General features: G+C 34.0%; 1 protein-coding gene across 4 annotated transcripts in view; it reads left to right on the top strand.

The window, feature by feature from the left end:
• Positions 1-1506: 1506 nt before the first annotated feature.
• The window catches only part of LOC134470267 (sodium/glucose cotransporter 4-like), a 57757-nt gene continuing 40360 nt past the window's right edge, over positions 1507-18903 (top strand). For all 4 annotated transcript variants that reach the window (XM_063235198.1, XM_063235195.1, XM_063235199.1 and 1 more), the window contains exon 1: positions 1507-1583. The gene's annotated coding sequence lies outside the window, so the exon portion shown is untranslated. The remainder of the gene's footprint in view (positions 1584-18903) is intronic.

The following is an 18903-nucleotide window of genomic DNA, read 5'->3' as shown; positions in this document are numbered from 1 at the left end:
TAGAAAAACACTTAGCCAAAATATCCCCTTGGCAACTTTCTTGGATACCCTGATAGTACTGGCAACCTTCTGCTTTTGCTCTCCAATAAATGCTTTTGCTCATTTCTATCTTGATTATCTACCTTGTAATATTTTTCTGGGTTGAGAGAGAAACCCACCAGCTGGATGATAACACAATGGAGTTACAAGAAGTTAGGATGCCCCCTTAGAGTTGTCCTGCCTGAGACAAGAGTGCCAGGACTTTATACAACCCCAAGAAATGATCACTGGGATAAAAATTCCTTGTATCTGAAAAGGATGCACGAATTTTGATGAAGTGGCTTGGCCTGCCTGAGGAAAATTCCCATGAAGGTAGTCAGCTGGGAAAGTGTAACTATAAGTGCTCCCAGCAATATGGGGAACAGGTGTTTCTGTCCTGGAAGGAATATCAGGTTGGCTTATCAAAGCAATATATATCACCCAATGCACATTCATTGTATAATGAGTTTACCTAGTCTGCCTTTCCTAGTTACACCACAGCTCATTTTAAGATTTCAGGTAATCCTTACAATTTCCCTTGTTTTGTCATTTTAGAAAAACATTTATGTCAGTCAATGTAGCTCAGCTCATAACAGATAACATTTCCTCTGAAATGTCTAAGGCTTTATTGTATTGCCATGACCAGGTCAGACTAGGAGTCCCCAGGCTGGCTGTGTGGTATTCCTAAAACTGAGATAAAGAATCTAACCTACTTTTTTGTAGAGTAAGTTTATATGCTCACTGACTCCCATTGTAGAAAATGAATTTTTCAGGTCATGTCAGTAAAACAGATGGCAAAGGTTTATTAGGAAGGGATTTTAGTATGTATTTAAGAGTAGAGTATAAGGACTCAGGGAAATGAGCCCCACTGTTTGGAGCTGAGAATATTTAAATATTTTTGTTTTTGTTTTGAAACAAGGTCTCACTACGTAGGTCAGGCCTGTCCTTGAACTCACTATGTATCCTAAACTGACCTTGAACTCACAATGATCCTCCTGCCTTAGCTTCCTGAGTTCTGGGATTACAGGTGTGCACCACCATATATGATTATTTATATATTTTGGAGGATGGAAGTCGTGGAAGACGGTCTTCGTCTGGTGGGTGAGCTGCGGGATGGCTATTAGATAATCTTTGTGTGTTTTGGGTGTGTTCTAATTTACAGTTGATAAGGTCAGTCTGTGGCCTTGGTTTTGTGGAATGACCCACTTGCAGTAAAATAATGGTCCAGTCATATTGAAAATCCTAATTTGTAGATGAAAAATTAGTTTACTCATAGGTGAAAGACCGTTTGCAAGTTAAAAGGGAATGGTTAAATTCACTTTTGAGTGAAAGGGAATTTCCCAGGCTTACTTTGTTCTGGGAGAAAGAAAAAAAAATAATCATGAATAAACTGGGTTTGTGTCCTGAAATCACAGCTTTCATTTTTAAAATTACGATTTTCCTTTTTCTTTTTTATGCTTACTTTTTTTTCTTCTATCCTATCTCACTAGCCATATTACATTTGTCATCTGACACCAAGATTTGGCCAAGGAAATGCAAATGCAAGATTCTGTGATCATGGAAAGGTATGTATCTCCAGTTTGCAACAGTTGTATACGTTTTTGAAAATGCCCTAGATTGTACTGTTATTGGATTCTGGGATGCTCCTTCCAAAGATGCTAAGATGCTTTCTAAGGTCTTGCTATCCTGAACAAAGGATTGGTAAAGACAAGCAAAAAGACAACAAGGTTTTACATTTGTTAAAAGTATTAAGGATAGAAAAAGAAATGTGTTCTGTTGAGTCAGCGTGGGTCAATTAGAGGTAAGAAAAGAAATATGCTCTACTGAGTAAGAGTGAGCCATTAAGGAAGCTTACTGTGGCCAAGAGCTTAATGGTAGCCATATTTTGTATCTCTCACTCTTCATGTTGATGTCAGATCTAGGCTGTTCTGTCAAAAACCTACTTGGTCTCTCTTGCGAAGAACTGAAGGTAGCACTTGCTGACTGATCTCATGTGCTGGGCTCTGAGGACTGCTTTTCTGAGTATACGCCCTGGAGCTGCCTGATTCACTGGTCATACCTACTTGTTCAGCAGGTTTGCCATGCCCTAATCTCCTGTTTCACTTTCCCCCTGAGAGATATTAACTCCCATAATTCTTTTTTTTTCTTTCTTTTTTTTTTTCCGGTACCGGGGACAGAACTCACGACCACCTGCTTGCAAGGCAGGTGCTTATGCCACTAAGCTAAATCCCCAGCCCCACTACCATAATTCTTTATAGGTTGCTGAGGGCATGGCAGCCTCTGTCCTCATATAGCTACTTCTAACTGAAAGGGGTTATGGATCCTGTTTATGGGGGATTGTGCTTTCTTCAACAACTTTGCGATCCTGGGATGCTGCACCTCACCAGCAAGGTTGAGAAAAAACCGTCAGAAGACAATAAGAAAGGAATTAGTGTCTATATGTGGAGAAATGTTGAAATGCCTGTTTAATGGGAGAAAGCTTGGTGAATTTGTCAGGGGAGTCATGGGTTACTGTCTGAATCACCATCTGAAGCCTTGAATAGGTCAACTCTACTAGTGGGTTGAGGATGCAGAGTCCAAACTTGATGTGGAGCATGTCAGAATATTTCCCAATCTGTCTAAGAAGGTGAATTATGACAGATCTGGCAATTGGAGACATTAAGTTTTATTTTTAATTTTTTGGAGTAGATAGCATGATGAAAAAAGCAGATAAATTATCAAGAGCCTGAGAACAGTAGCGTTAGCAAGGTTGCCCATAAAAACAAGAGCCTCAATACAGTGCTAAGCTGATTACTTATCTGCACCCAGAATAGTACTAGAGTCTTGCCTTTTGAAGAGAAGCCGCAGATGTTCCAAAGATTCACAGGAGTAGCTGTCTTTTAACAAAGGAAATGGTCTGAGATTTTCAGGATTATTGTAAATACATAGTAGGCAAGCTTTGACAACAGATTATATGGTCCCTGCTAGTCCAAGTCCTGTGAAAATCTGAGCAACCATTTCCCATGCTTCATAAATGGAAAGAACTGTGAAGGATTTTTACAACCTTCTGCTGTGTCCCTTAAGGAAAGACCAATTAAATGGTTTTCAGGAACTGACAATAAGGCTTGGGTTTTGAGGGGCTATAAGGCTGCTTTTCTTATCTATCAGAAGAATTAAAATTTCCAGAGGAGACATCACACATGTCTCTTTGGTGTTCTTTGCAATGAATAACAGCAACCTGCTTGGGAAGAGAAGTTGCCTCCAATTTTACTAGTAAATTTCTCCTAGTAAGATAGTAGGATCTAGTAGGAAAATTAAAGACTCTTGGTTATACATTTGACCTTCAAGTTGGCATGTCAAAGGAAGAGTAAAGAAGCCCTGACTATGGTTTCTCTCAACCCCAATTATGGCTTTAGATGTGGAGGAGAGATTTCTAGAGAAGGAAGGTAAAACAGTACTAAGAATGTATTTAATAGTGTATCAGTAAAATGATCATAAAATTAATATTTTAAGTAATTGATGGAGTATCAAGAGAAGTTCCAGTGTTTTAACTGAATTTGCAAGTATGTAAATTATACACTAAGTAATTTTAAGTGCTCAGTTGTTGAAATGACCAGTAAGATTAAGGTTTAGTGACAAAACAACTTTAATACAAAGGAAAAATATAGTAACAGCAAAAAGAGAATATACAAGAAGAATTTAGAGTTCTTAGGAGCCAGTGCTTTGATCTATCAACCACTGGTTAGACATAAGATATGCACTGTCCCTAGGTCTCAAAGAACCATCAGTCTGTATGTGAAAAACTTCAGTTCCAGAAAACTCCAAATCTGCTCATAGTAGAGCTCTTATATTGAATCGGACGCTTAAGTGTTCTAGCTATGCAGCCAGAGTTCATCTTCAAACTCCCCCATCCCTAGTTTCCACTGAAGTCAGGTTAAAACAATAAAATACATCACTAAGAAATGCAAGTAATAACATTGTTCTGAAACAACAGGTAAACTTACAATTTTAGAAAATCAGTTTCTTAATATATTCTTTTTTTTTGGCACTGAGAATTGAACTCAGGACCAGGTGAACGCTTGCCAGGTGAACACTGTGCCACTGAGCTACATCCCTGGCAAAGTTAATAGATTCTCTAATCCTGAGCAAGTGTAAACAACTCTGGAGATAAGCAGGGTCAATCTAAATCAGATGAGATTAATCTAATACTAAAAACAAATATATTCTGTTTATCATCTGTACACCCTCCAGAAGATAAGCGTAAGTTACCCAAGATATAGACAACTTTCTACCTACTAGTAGTTTAATATGAGAAACCCAAATATTAGATATACTTGCAATTATGGTGAAGTAGCAAAGGACATATCATCAATAGAAAATTAGAAAATATGCGTGGGACACATTTTTTTCTTTTCGGATTTTTAGAGAATGGATATAAGAAAATCAGTGAGGTGAGCTCTGATTTCCTCAGCTTTGTGCCTGGAGACAAATTGTTTATTATGGCCAATCAAATAAAGAATAGGACTAAATCTCAATCGAACTGAATTGAGAAGACCTAATAGATTTCAGAGAGATAAAGGCGCAGGAAAATTCAAGGCTAAATCCTTGAAACAAGGGAGTTGTTAAGAAAAAGAATTCCAGAAATATTCAAACAAAGATCCTTGAAAATTTTACTACTAAATTGTGCTTGGATATAATGAAACTGCAAAGCTGGGCAAAGAATTGCCAATGAGTCATATGACCAAAACTTGACAGAACTCATACAAAGCAGAGAAATACTCAAACATGAACCAGTCAGAGTATAGAATTCTTGGTGATTTCGCAAAAAAATTCAGTGGTGCCCTTAGAAAGGCGTACCATAAGACTGGGCTTGATCTATTATTTCAAGGTTACATAAACTTGACATATCAAAGCTTGAAAACAGGATGCTGTTGCATTAAAATCAACTGCAGGTAACAGCAGACAATCAAAATTAAGCCTAAACATCTATATTTTGTCAATATTCTGACATAAATTCAGATATCCAACAACATAATAACCCAACTTTCAGTATCTAATAAAAAGTGCTACCTGTGGCAAGGAAGAAAACCAGGAGAAAAATCAATAACCAGAATGAGATGCAGAAATCACAGAGATGCGAAAATTAGCATAAATAATTTATGGAGACAAGCATAGAAAGAAATGAAACATGCACAAAAGAACTAAAAAGTGCATCTCAAATGCTCATTTGAGTGGATGAGGAAGCTGTAGATGTAGATACTATAGAAGGTAAAGTTAGCAATCTGAAGAATCAGGAATAAAATCTTCCTAAAACTAAGCACAAAGAAAAAAAGGTGAAACAGAAATTAAATGACTTAAGAAAAATGATCAATTAATTTAATATATAATTTGAATCCCAGAATGAGAGGAAGAATTTCAAAAATAAATATTGGAGAAATATTTCTATGTTTGATGAAAACTATAAAACCAGAGCACCATGAAATAGAATGAACTTCAGGAAACACACACACACACACACACACACACACACACACACCATCCCATATATATATGAACCTCATCATGCCATATCACAATAAAATATGGAAAAGAGTGGTAATATAAAAATTCTGAGAAATGAAAGCAAAATTTCAAAAAGATATTTGTATACCCATGCTGATGACCATAATATTCCTAGTAGCTAATAAGTGAAAACAACCTGCACATCCATCAACATATTAAACAAACAAAATGCAGTATATGAATACAGTAAACATTATCAGCCTTAAAAAGGCAGGAAATTGGGATACATGCTACAAACATGAATGAAACTTGAGGATGTTGTGCTAAAGGCAATAAGCCAGTTACACCAAAGCAAATACTGTATACTTCCATGTATGTGAAATTCAGGAGTAAAATTCTTACAGTAGTAAAATTCTTAGAGACGTAAACCAGAATGGTGGTTGCCCAGAATGGCAGAAGGAAGAAATGGGGAATTATTGTTTCATGGGAAAATGATTCAGATTTGCAAAATGAAAAGTTATTGAGCTGGTTGGTGGTGATGTTTGCAAACAACTGTAATAGACTTTAAATACGTTATCACTGAGCTTTACACTTAAAAACAATAAAGAAGTAAATTTCATAGTATATGTGTTTAATGACAAAAAAGACAAGAGTCTTTAGTATTGCTTATTTTAATGTGTGAATAAGATGTCAGTGTTAGTCAGTATTAGTGTGGCACAAATATACCTTATTTTTAAAGTATTTTATATTTCAATTGAGTAAATCTTTATGAGAAGGACTTTAACAACAAACAAATGTTGCTTTCTGATGAAATGCAATGCTCCCATTCTGTTTATCTTTTCATCGTGTGTTCACCATGCTCTGAGATAATCATATAATTAACTTTATTAGTCTTTTTTATCCTATAGATTCTAGTATTTGACAAATATGCAATGTGATACATACAGAAGTTTATGGTAAACCTGTTTATAAATATTCCATGCTTTTTATAAGCTAAGCATAGCAACAAAAAACAAATGCATAGCATTTGCTGTTTGCTATAAATCACATCCAAAGTCATAATGGAAAAAATAGAATCTGGATTCAGATCCAAGGTCTGTGTCACTCTCAGTTCTGTGCTTTTTACACAGGGCTCACTTCCTCAGACAGGGTCACTTCTGTGAATTCCTTCCTTGTTTTTCAACAAACCACGTATTTTGCTCCATGTCATATATGCCTTTGTATCTTTTGTACCTCAAAAATCAGTAAGATACATGTCTGAATACACCATTCACCACACATTTTCTTACTTTGAATGTGTAGTATGTGCACAGTAGTTTCTTTGAAATAACGATCTAACACTTTACTTAGCAAGGGAAAAAATCATCATTCATTTTAATGAGCTAATCCAGCACCTGAAAAAACACAACCTACTAACAGGTTATAAATCTACATTTGCAAAAACTACTGGCACAAAATGTAGAAAGGATTGTTCTCTGTGTACAGTATTAACAAGCAAGCTCGAGAATAAATCCAAGGTTGTAAAATAAGAGAGAGAGTAGAGGGTTTATAATATGATCATCAGTTGTCTGAATTCCATCATGTGGTCAAAACAAATTATTTAATCTTTGAGTTTGTTTTCTTATCTTTGTAGGGAGATGCGGATAACAACCCGATAACCAAATACATATGGGCATACAAGTACAGATTCTCAGGTTCTTTTCCAGATGATGAAACTGGAATCTCCCAAAGCGATAATGAAGGAAATTCAAACCTTTTCTCAGGAAATTGGGTTCCTCTAGGACAATAAATGAAAAATAACAATTCTAAGTAACACAAGAAATACAGAAAAATGACTGCACAAACTATCACCCACACACTCTAATTAGAGGTTAATAATCAATTGCAAGTGTTCTTTCTCCAAAGCCATTGACAGTGCTTCCTCATGGTGCCATGTTCATTTCCTTACTTCTATTAGTGCATTTCTTCTTGCTCGTCCACCCTGCAAAAGAATTTGAGCAAATCTATGCTTCCTTACACATTTATATTAACATCAAAAGTTTTAAATGAGTTAAAATAATTGGAATATGTACATTCTACTAGTGTAAAACTTATAGAAAAAATTTGTGGGCCTGGCTATATACACTACTAAGTACACAATTTGCCAGTACCAGAGACCAATGCTGAGCCACCAATATGAAACTTGCTTCCAGAGTGATCAGCCATCTGATAGCAGACTGATTACAATGAAAGTATTCCATTGTGAAAGGGGTAGTATTTTATCTTTACTGAAAGTCAATTTCTCTGGATAAATTGCCTTTCAATTTCAGTTGCATTTCTTCTATTCAATGCTTCTACCCAAGCTACTATTTATGCACTTACAAAATGAATTGTCCACTGATTTGATATTCTATACAGCATTGATTCTGATGAAGAAAATCACTTCATAGTTAAAGAAGTGCAGTAGTGGGCTCATATTTATAGAATTTACTGATTGCATGCTCCCTACCATCCTGAACTAGTTGTTCGACAGAATCATGGGATGGCCTTTGGAACACTCAGTTGTACTTCCAACTAAGTGATCTATGTTTCAGAGCTCTTTCAGAGGTTGTAGGTGCCCTGAACCAGTGCACAAGCATCCAACATATGGTACTTTCCCAATACTAATCAAGAGGTGGAAATACCAATGGTGCTTACTGTGTGCGAGTGTCCAAGAGACACACTTTAAAAATGTTTCTTGTTCCCATGCCTTTATGCTCTGCTAACCTGGAGATCCTGAGAGCAGAGAAAGACCACTTCCACCAGAAGGCACAATAATGATTCCATTGGACTGGAAGTTCAGATTTCTACCCATTCACTTTGGGTTTTTCAGGGCTCCAGCTCAACAGGCTAAGAAGAGCATTATGTTGTTTTCTGGGTCACTGATTTGGACTACTAAGGGAACATTGGACTGCTCTCCTACAGTGAGATAAAAATGAGTATATCTGGAACACAGGCGGTTAATTAGGGTATTTCATAGTTTTACAGTGTCCTATGATTAATCTACATAGCGAACTACAAGAATCCAATAGGAGAGTTGGTTGGGAAAGTGGAGTTCTACAAACATCAGTCATCTAGCAGGAGTCCGCAAAGGTGAAAAAGTATAGGATGCTTGGCAGCAAAAGTTGTAGAATGTTCATGGTGGCAGTGATGGCTTCTGCTGTCCTCTACAGTAGAAGTAGCTGGAGTCATGGTCACTGGGAACTGTGGTGGTACTTGCCACATAGCTGATAATGATAGCTACTGCTATTTAATGTTTCAGAGACCTCAGCTGCACATTTCCCTACTTAAGTGGATGTGGTAAAACCAATACAGTTCATTCAAACACTTTCTACTCATTCAGTCATCTTGGAGATTTTGCACCATTGAGGTCCTGAAGGTTAACCCTATTCCTGATTCTCTCCCAGTGCCATTTTCATTCATGGATAACTGGCTGTCCTACTCTGCTGTCTGGGTGACATCATTTAGTGACACTTTCAAATACTTGACACTAACAATTATCTGGACACATGGGTTAAGTTATTGTATAACAGGCAGATGTTAATCTGATGGCTATACAATGAATATTCTCTTGGTGCAAACTTTATTTGGAGCCATATATGTGATTCGTCACAACAATACTGGTCTAGTTTTCTTATTCTTGAGACATAAACAGTGTGTGTGTGTGTGTGTGTATGAAGGAGACTGTTATTAAGATTTTAAAAACAAAAATAACCAAAGGGTTATGTGGTTGGTGAAAAATAATTTGATTTTTAAAGTGATATTTGGAAATCAAATAATTTTTGATTAATAGTATCAGAAAATTATGCTGGAAGAAATTTTTCTGTGCACAATAATCTTGGCCTAGAATTCAGAAATGTAAATATTTTTATACATTTATATGTGACCTTGTATAAGTGTTTTTACTTCTTGTGATAAAGTAAACAATTTTTCTTAGAATATATTATTGGTACATATTAATTGGATTTTTATGCATAAATGAATCTTGACTGACACTGATTTAAATACATCTAAATATATTTTGTTTTTTTTAAAACACTGGTAATACATCTATTTTTAAATCACTCATATTGGAAAAGTATACTTTTGTCTTCAAGGATTTATAATATTATCAATATTATTTTTATTTCAGTTTATATTGAATGAGACAAAGTGACATATATTTATTCTATTTTTATAATATAAAATTTCTACTTTGAGTAAGCTAATGCATGTGGTAGACAAAACTATTTAAACAAAATTAACACCATATGCTTATGCCTTTTAAAATTCTTGGAGGTAAGGTTGAAGATTTGAAAGGCAACTTTAACATGGAGAACAGGGAAATCACAGTTAACATTGCCTGACAGTTATATCACAGGGGAGAAAATATCTCTTTCCATGTCAACTTCAGTTCAAATGATGAGATAGTTCACCCCATCCTATAGCTGATTCACAATTTAAAATCAGAGACCACCCCTAGGTCATGTCATCTCTTGAATTATATTGCCAGTTGTGGGGTAGGGAGAGGATAGCTCTTTCTGTGACATGTGGGCCTTTTCCAAGCCTCCTGGAAGGACTCTACATAAATCAAGGATTAGGTAACCAGATAGGAGGATGTGGAAGAATGCCACAGTGGCTCTTTGAATTGTAAGGCTATTCTTATCTACTGTTGCTCTGAATTCCATTTTTTCCCAGTCAAATGCACAACCTGTAACTCCCAGTAAACATAGGGTCAGAGGAACCCAGGTGCATATTCCATTCCTCTACACAATGGAGGGGCTTCCAAAGTGGAAGGTGCTTGAGGCCTCACAACCCGCTTGTTGGGAAAAACTCAGGAGAATTTCAAGACAAAGGAAAAAAAGGCAATCTCAGATCTCCAGCCCATACAAGTCTGGGAGATACAGTCATGGAAGAAAATGGAAATCATACACCTGAAATCTCCAACAGGATAGCAACCGAAGTAGAGAAACAATTTCATGAGACTGTAAAAGTAATCAAATCAGAAATACTATCTCAGGTAAAAGAAGAAATCACAAACATAATGAAAGAATTGCTCACCATATCTAAAGAAGACATAGATTTAAAAAAAAAAAAGAGGAGTGCTGGGCATGGTAGCTTACTCCTGTAATTCCAGCACTGGAGAGGTTGAGGCAGGAGGATTATTGTGAGTTTAAGACCAGCTGAGGCTACAAAGTGTGCTCAAGGCCAGCCTGAACTGCATAGAGAGACACTGTCTCAAAAAGACAAAAAAAAGAGGAGCATAGGAAAATGATGGAAATCTTGAATGACCAATGTAGAAAGGAATTACAATGCATGAAACAGATCCAAAGAGAGATCCAGGAAATTAAAAAGTCAATCAAAAGCTGGCAAAACCATTGGAAAGAGACTGAAGATAAACTTTCAAACCTTGAAGACAGGATTGCAGCTAGTGATTATGAAAGGAAAGATCTTTTAAAAATAACAAGGAACCAGGATAACAATTCAGTGGCTGCAAGACAACACAAAGAAACATAATTTAAGAGTGATAGGTAAGTGAAGACGCAAGGGTCAATACAAGTGAAATAAAAAGGCTATTTATAGAAGTAATAGCAGAAAACTTCCCAAACATGGGAAAAGAATCTAGTATATGGATAAACATAGAACCCCAATTAGCCATAACCAGTGTAAATCTACACCCAGACATATAATAATCAAGATCCCAGAAATTTAGTACAAGAACAGAATATTTAAAGCTATTAGAGAAAAGAAACGGATCATCTACAAAGGAAAGGATAAGAATCATGGCAGGCTTGTCAACATAAACCATCAAATCAAGAAGAGTTTGGACTGAAGTGTTTCAAATCCTGAAAGCAAACAACTTTCAACCCAGATTGATGTACCCTGAAAATTATCTTTCAAAATTGATGTAAAAATAAGATACTTCCATGACAAAGAACAACTGAAGGAGTTCACGACCACCAAACCAATCCTACAGAGAGTGCTAAAGGGTATTCTAGAGAGAGATAAAGATGACCCTGGCTCCAGGAACAGCAGCAGAAGAAGATCACCAAACAGGACAAGCAATTGAGTGAAGGAATAAAGTGGAAGGCCAACAGTAGGAGGATAGTATGGCAGAGATAAACCAATATCTGTTGGTTGTAACCACTGATTTAGATGGCCTCAGGTCAGCAATAAAAAGAAACACAGGGAGAGTGGATAAAGAAACAAGATCCATTGATATACTGTATACAAGAAACACATTTAACTGGAAAGGAAATTAAGAGACTGAAAATCAAAAGAGAGAAAACAATTGTTCTATATGACAGGAGAACAGAAAAAAGCAAGAGTAACTTGCCCATTAATCACAGAATGAATAATAAAGATATAGTATTTTCATAGAATGGAAAGCTACCCAGCTATAAAGTAAAATAATCTTGAGGCTCTTGTAGGTAAATGGATGCAACTGGAGATCATGTTCATGGGCAAAACAATTTGAACTCACATGGGTGAGCACTACCATAAAAAACAGGAGTTAGTGGAATCCAAAAAGCACAATAGATATAATAAAAGTGATGAGGGAGAAAACATCTAGGAAGGGAAGCTGGTAATCACTGTTAATTTCTTGTGGTCTTGTCTTAAACTCTTGTATTGTTTTCACAATTTTGTTAGGTTTGGTTTTATTCTATCTTGTTTTGTTAGATTTTACTGTGTCTAAAGGTATAGGCAGCTATTTTGAACATAATAGGATATATCATGGTAATCATGGTTGGTTTCCTATCGTAAGTCCTATATTGTCTTTATTAATTTGTTTAATTGGTTTTATTCCACTTTGTTTTGATTTTATTATGTGTGATGGTATGAACAACTATGTTGAAGAAAGTGAGACTTTAGGTAGTCTTGCTGACTTCCTATCATCTTGTTTTAAGGTCCTATAATGCTTTCATTCTTTTGTTTTTATTGATTTTATTCTGCTGTGTTTTATTTGGTTTTGTTATGTGTGATAGCATGGACAATGGTTTTGAAGAAAATGAGACATTATAGTAACAGTTGTTCATTTCCTGTTATCTGGTTTTGAAGTACTGTGATGCTTTCATTCTTTTGATTGGTTTTATACAATTTTGCTTTGTTTGATATTATTGTGTGTGAAGGTATGGACAACTATTTTGAAGAAAATGAAAGACATTATGGTAGCCACTGTTGATGTCTTGTTATCTTGTTGTAAAGTCCTATGTTGCTTGCATAGTTCTTGCTTATTTGCTTTGTTTTATCTTATTTTGTTTCGCTTTCTCTAAAATAAAAAAAGTAAGCAATTATGGGGCTTTCCTTTTTCAGACAAAGAAGGTTAACTAGTTTTAGATCAATGAGCAAGGATATGTGAAGTACAAAATAGGAATATTTCTGAAAAGACAAGTAGTTGTTTGCTTGTTTTGGTCAATAGAAGAATTTGCATTACAATAAAACAACTGATTTAGTACAGATACTATAACTAAATTAAGTTTAATATTTTGATATTGCCATTATAGCTCTCAGACAAGGTAACTTGTAGTTTCTGAATCTAATGAAGGAATGAAATAATAAGCCTTAAAGAGCACCATGCAAATCAATCAGCACTCCTCCGCCATGTCCAGATCATTTATAAACAAAAATGTTTTGTGAATTTAGAAGCCTGGAAAAATACTTTATTAGATATTTCATTCGTTTTTATTTAAACATGTGTATTTCTTTTAAGTTGAAAAGTATACAATTTCAGAAGATGCTTATATTTTCATATTGTGCTTACTGTATAATTAAACCAGAAATAAAAACTCTTTTTATTATTATTTGTTTTAGTTCTAAGTTTGGTAGACAAAAATGCTCAAATAGTTTCTGACTGAATTACAATTTGGAGGATTTTAAATAAATTCATACTCCTTGTGGTTTTGTAAAGGAATAAACACTTATGTTACTGAATAATCATTTTAAGAAATCCAAAAGCACATCAGGTATAAAAAGTATCAGTCATGTTACTCTGGATCTGAGGAAAGCAGAAGTAAGACCAATTAAAGAGGCAAAGACAAATTTCCACAAAATGTCCACAAACATAAAAACAATAACAAATGGTTATTTTAAAACAAATTGCCATAATTTTAAAAAGCTTTTAAATATGATTTATGATGATGTTCAAATATAGAATTAACAATAAATCAATGACAGAAAAAGTCAGAACCTACTAACCTGGTCATAAAATAATCTAGTCTTTCTAAATTAAAAGGGATAAAATATTATTTTATTTCTTTGGTACTTATTAATGCATCAATGCAATAAATGATGTTTTAAAATATCTTATATTTAGGCATATGCAATATATAGATACAGAAAAATTTTAATTATAGTTTAAAGAATAAGCAATATACTAAATGAGTATCTAGTCACAAATGTATTACTAAACATATTTATAAAATAATTGCATATATGCCTACTTTCGTTTAGCATCTAAATAAAATTAATTGGTTTTAATTGACAGCTAAACTGGGCATATTTATCATGTACAACATGATGTTTTGGAAAATGGTTAAATTTTGCTAATCAACAAATGCAGTAGTTCACTAGTTATCACTTTTGTAGTGAGAAAAATTATCTACTGCCTACATTTTTCAATAATAGAGCATTATTAACTGTAGTTATTAGGTTGTAAATTTCATATGTTTAACTTGTTCCTATCTAGGCTGAGTTGTTAATTAACAACTTCCTTAATAATAATACAATATCTATATTATATTATAGAAAATAATATCTATTACCTTATATAAATATTTATATTTTTCTGTATTTTTACCAAATATTGTTGACTATTTACATTAATTTTTGTATCTAAGGAAAACAGGCCCATTTTTTCACTAGGTATAAAACATATTTTTCTTGTGAATCTACAAGTGTTATAAAATAAAAAGTTTATGAAATAATCAACCTTCTAGTCTAAAAAGAATAAACTATTAGTAAAAATTACACATGAATAAGCCTCACATTTTTCTAATTGCAAGAAGCCAGTTGTATTATCTGATTTTATTTGCATAAACATGTAGAAAAGGTAAAATCTATACATGTATGGACTCCATTTGTGTAAACGTGTAGAAAAGGTAAAATCCATAAAAGCAAGTAGGTTTGTTGTTACTTAGGGCTAAGAGTGAAATTAACTTCAAACAAGTGCAATATGACTTTTTGGGTGATAAAATGCTATAAAATTGTGTGATAGTTATTGCTGTACACATATATATATAAATGCTTGAAAATAATTGAAATGTACATTTACGTAAGCGTTTTTATGGTGTGAAACTTATATGTGAATAAAGAAGAATCAAAACTTCCCCAAAGTAGTGAGATGTAAAAATAATAATGATAATGTAATTGACAACTGCCATTATAACTTTTCTGAAAAAAAAATGCCAGAAAAGACACATTAAATGGCAAATAGCTTGCCAAAAATCAGAACAAATTCTAATCATGAAAAGACATCAGATACTAAATCTGATAGGACATCAGATAAACCATTTTGAAAGAAATTCTATAATAAAGCAACCTATGCTTATGAAACAGGTATGTGAAAAAGCAAAGGTTAAGGAACTATTTTAGATTAAAACAAATTTAAAAGCTGACAACAAGATGCAACATGTAGCTGGTCTTGGTGGCACATGCCTGTAAGCCCAACATTCAGGAGCCTGAGGCAGAAGGATTGCCACAACTTTAAGGCCAGCCTGGGCTACATAGTGAGTTCCAGCCAGTCTGCTACATAGCAAATCCCTGTCTCAAAGAAAACAAAAAGGACATTACTGGGAGAAAAAAATATCCCCAAAACATGAGATTGTGTTATGTACATGTAATACTTCCACATGATAAATGTAATCATGTACTATAAGTAAGTACTTACAAAAAATAAGAATTAAAAACTCAAGAAAAAGACATTATTGAGATACTTGGCAAAACTGAAATGCAAACCATACAATTACAGTACTGTACCAGTGTTTCAGTTCCTAAATTTAATACTTCACTGTGTTTATATATGGTGTCATTTAAAAAATTTTCACAGTAATGTATTTAAGGCAAGGGAAAGCCTTGTCTGAAATTTAATCTCAAATGGGATGTTTGAGCCTTTGATTTTTCATGTTTTTCAAAGACCTTCAATGTTTCTTTACTACAAAAAAGGAGATAGACATGTTCACTGTAATTGAACATTATGTGATCTATACATGCACTGAAACTCACATAGTGACTCACCACAAATGTATATATATATATATATGTGTGTGTGTGTCCATTACACACCAATGGACAGAATAGGGTGCACAGAAGTACACCCATTTATTCAAGCACTTGGTTCTAAACAAAGGAGCTAAAAATATAGAGAACTTAAAAAACAATAGCCTTTTAATCAAATGGTGCTAAGAAAAATGGATATGTACTTGTAGAAGATTGAAACTAGATCTTTATCTCTGACCACATAAAATCAATTCAAAATGGATTATGACTTGAGTTCAAGACCTAAAATGTTGAAGCTACCTCGTGAAAATAGAGAGGAAACACTTGAAGAGGAATACATAGACACAGGCAAAACTTCCTGAATAAGACTCCATCAGACAGCAAATAATGGCAAGAATTCACAAATGAGACTAATCAAATTTCTGCACACAAAGAGAAACAGTTAGCATAGTAACCAGTTAACCTGCATAACAGAAAAACATCTTTGCCTACTAATTTTCTGATAGAGCATTAACATCTAAAAAACATACATCATTTTTTTATACAATCAAGTAGTCTGTGTCAACAAATAGGCAAAAAAAAAACCAGATGATTCTCAAAAGAAGTACATACGGCCATTATGTATATGAAAATATGTTCAACATCTTTAGCCATTAGGGAAATGCAAATCAAAACACATTGAAATTCCATCTCACCACAGTCAAAATGACTATCGACAAAAATACATAAAACAATAAATGCTCGCAAGGATACAGGGGGAAAGGAACATTTCTATACTGTTGAAGGGGAATGTGAATTAGTACAACCACTACTGAAATCAGTATGGAGTTTCCTCAGAATCTAAAATACAGTCACGGTTTGTTCCACTCTTTAGTATGCATCTGAAGGAATTAAACTCAGCATATTATGGGGATATCTGAATATTCATGCTTATTGTGGCATAATTCACATTAAGATATGGATAGGTATCCGTCAACCGGTGAACAGATTTCTTATTTGCAGGAAAGTGGATGGATCTAGAGATCATTGTGTTGAGCTAAACCAGATTCAGAAAGACAACTATTATATGTTCTCATTAGTATGTGAAATATAAAAAGATGAAATGAAAGTAGAAGGGAGACTATTATTAGACAAGAGGAAGGGGAATAGAAAAGAGGAGTGTAAAAGAGGGTATAGGAAAGATAGTTTTGATCAAAATATATTGAAACCCAATATTTCATAAAAGTAATAAATAATAATTATAAAAGGAAAACACTAATAAAGCAAAAACATTCAGAACCAAGATAGTTTCAGTGATGAATATTGTTAAATACTTAACAAATTATTTCAAGTCTATACAATCTCTTCCAATATGTGGAAAAGAGTTCTTTATAACTTATTTTATCACACAAAAGTTACAGTGATATTACAATCATACAGACATTTAAAAACTACAGGTTAATCTGACATATGAACATAGATCCAAAAATTCTTATCTAAGTATTAGTCAACCTACTCCAACTTCATTTAAGAATACTACTTCATAGCCAGGTAGTATCCATGCCAGGAATCCATCCATTCCTAAACCCCACTATTGGATTCATTATTTGTAATCCACCACTAAGTCAAAGAAAAAAAAAACTATATTATCTCAGGGAACACAGAGAAAACCTTTAAAAAAACTAAAAATCAATTAATGATTAAAAAAACAAAAATACTCTCAAGAATTAGGAATTTAAAAGAACTTTTTCAATCTGATAGAAGATACCTAGAAAAATGTACAAATAGCATCATTTTATTAATGGGAAAAGACTGAATACTTTCTAAGATCAGGAAAAGTGTAAAAATATCCTTTCTTACAATTTCTATTCAACATCATACTGCAATCCCTTGCAAGTGAAATAAGGCTAAAAAATAGTGAGTAAAGTAAGCAATTTTTAAAAAATTGAATAGTTTTTATGTATAGATGAAATGATTATTTACATACAAAGTCCAGTTAGTATTTTCATGATTTAGTTGGTAATTTCATTATGTACGCAAAATAAAAACAAACAGAAATATCCAAAATTAATGGCCTACTGCTTGAGAAATCAGAAACAAGGACTCATCTCATACTCAATCTGTATACCTTTTAGAAAAATATTCTAGGCTCTATTCTTTTCCAAAAATTAACAAAATAAAATGTTTTTATCCCTCAACAGAAACAATACCTTCTTCAAAAATTAATAAAAATCAACTTCTCAAAAACTAGCTTATTTGCAAAAATTATACCCAAAGCTCCATGCTGGACACTTCAAGTGTGGTAATTAATCTAATCCTAGAAGCTATGTTCCATTTAACAAATGCTAATATTCCATTTAACAAATCAGAAATCAATTAGCCCAATGTTAATCAACTAAAACCAATTAAAAGGTTAATCAACTAGCCAAGACTCTAGCTGACAATGTCAGAGCCAATATATGACACTAAGAATGTGACTCTAGGGTCCAAGTGATTAAGCACCAAACATCCCCCAGGTCCCTCCTAAGCACCTCACTCTGCATCGTTGGCTGTCTATAAACCTGCTGCACTAAGCTCCCAACAACCCTGGAGGCACTAGCCTCACCGCCTTCTCCACCTCTTAACTCACACTCCTGTTCCATTCCCAGGACAAATAAAGGAAGAAAGAGCAGCTTAGACAGTTTCTCAGTTAGAAAAACATAAATCAAGGCTTAGAATATAAGTTGATCACTAATTTCCCTGTAATTTCACTGAAGCAATTAGGAAAGAATAAAACTCTGAAGATCTATATCATTTGTGGCCTTTAATCATTTCCTTTTATGACTGAGCAGCGATATCTATTGTATGACCACGCAACATTTGATTTATCTTCTCCTTTAATTTTGACTCCTCTTTTTCTCTGAGTATGGAATTCTGGCTTCTTTTTAAAATTTTTATTTTATTTTAAAGATAATGTTCTGGCTCACTTAGGTTACAGTGAAAAGCCTGCATCCATTTTGATCGTTTTCATCTATATATAATGTATTTTCTTGATTTTACTCTCAGCCCCATAAAGTTATAGGAATCTTACAAAAGTCCACTGTTTTCAGTTCTATCTTTGAAACTTCCTGTGACTACATAAGTAATTTAAAATTATGGAAAAATTATCTACCCCTGTAAACCACAAATATTTATAGACTTGCTTGCTTTTGATAAACAAATCCAGATATTTCA

This window comes from Cavia porcellus, unplaced genomic scaffold (genome assembly GCF_034190915.1).
Source record: "Cavia porcellus strain 051 isolate PalLab524CR breed Dunkin Hartley unplaced genomic scaffold, mCavPor4.1 scaffold_25, whole genome shotgun sequence".
NCBI classification, from domain to species: domain Eukaryota; kingdom Metazoa; phylum Chordata; class Mammalia; order Rodentia; family Caviidae; genus Cavia; species Cavia porcellus.
This window is presented reverse-complemented; position numbering and strand designations above follow the sequence as displayed.